Consider the following 1,225-nt stretch of genomic DNA (forward strand, 5'->3'; position numbering starts at 1 on the left):
TATAAACGTGGCTTAGAACTACAACAGATATGAACAGTTTTGCACTCAAGTCGCCCGGTTATGAATTTCCTGGTTACACAACTTCACATTTTGATTATGTAGTACACCATTATAGAAGGGAATTATTTATAACCACACTATCCGGTGTCACTTGGATGAGGACAGGTTCCCTTTTGAGTCTGGTTCCTCTCAAGGTTTCTTCCTCAGCATCGTCAACTCTGGCTTGCTCAATAGGGATGATGATATAAATGTAAAATTTATCCAGAATTGCTACATTTCTATAAAGCTGCTTTGGGACAATGTCCATTGTTAAAAGCGCTATACGAATAAAATAGACATTAATTGAGTTTAACTTTGCTGGCATGCTATTATAGGAAAATAATGATGTGGCTCATCGCCAAAGTCATACTTTTTAAGTTGTAGGTAGTTGCATTTAATGATAGTGGAACATTTACAAAGCAAGTTAGTTCCTGTTATGGCTCGTATTATAACAGATATAAACAAAAAAATAAATGCACCTTGAATATTTCTCTTATATTGTTGGAAAACCGGTCCAGTTTTACCTGTGGCTGCCCCTGGAGACTCCTTCCAAAAATGTTGTCAGCATATTATCATATCTATACTAGCACTATTCTGTTCGTTGATGAGGTAAAGCTTTTTTGTTAGAAGATTTTGGAAGGAGTCTCCAGTGTCAAGAGTTAGTTTTCTGACAATGGAAAGCCAGGACATAGGAATTTGTGTATTGTGGTTTCGTCAGTAAAATAAGTTGCATTTTTTGTTTGTTTGTTTCTTTCTTTTTTCTTTGGTTTTATTAACAATGCCTAACTTGTCTCATATATGGTCCACAACAATAAATGTAACTATTTTAAAAAAAGAAAAAAAAAAGTCTTATTTGTTCTTTAATAAATGAAAAATGGTAATAACTGGCAAATTTGTGTGGTATAAGAGGAATACACCACTACCGGATGTTCACTGAATATATATATATATATATATATATATATATATATATATATATATATATATATATATATATATATATATATATATATTTTTTTTTTTTTTTTTTTTTCATTTTTAGAATATAATCACCTTTGGGGTATTGACATATACACACAAACTCACACCAAATCAGGCCACACCTTTGTTATTTTCCTATAACAGTATCATCATGGTTACTTCCTTACTTACTGAGAATTTTTTCCTTCTCTGTATACGGTTTTTG

The sequence above is a fragment of the Ictalurus punctatus genome, chromosome 21, assembly GCF_001660625.3.
Source record: "Ictalurus punctatus breed USDA103 chromosome 21, Coco_2.0, whole genome shotgun sequence".
NCBI lineage: Eukaryota > Metazoa > Chordata > Actinopteri > Siluriformes > Ictaluridae > Ictalurus > Ictalurus punctatus.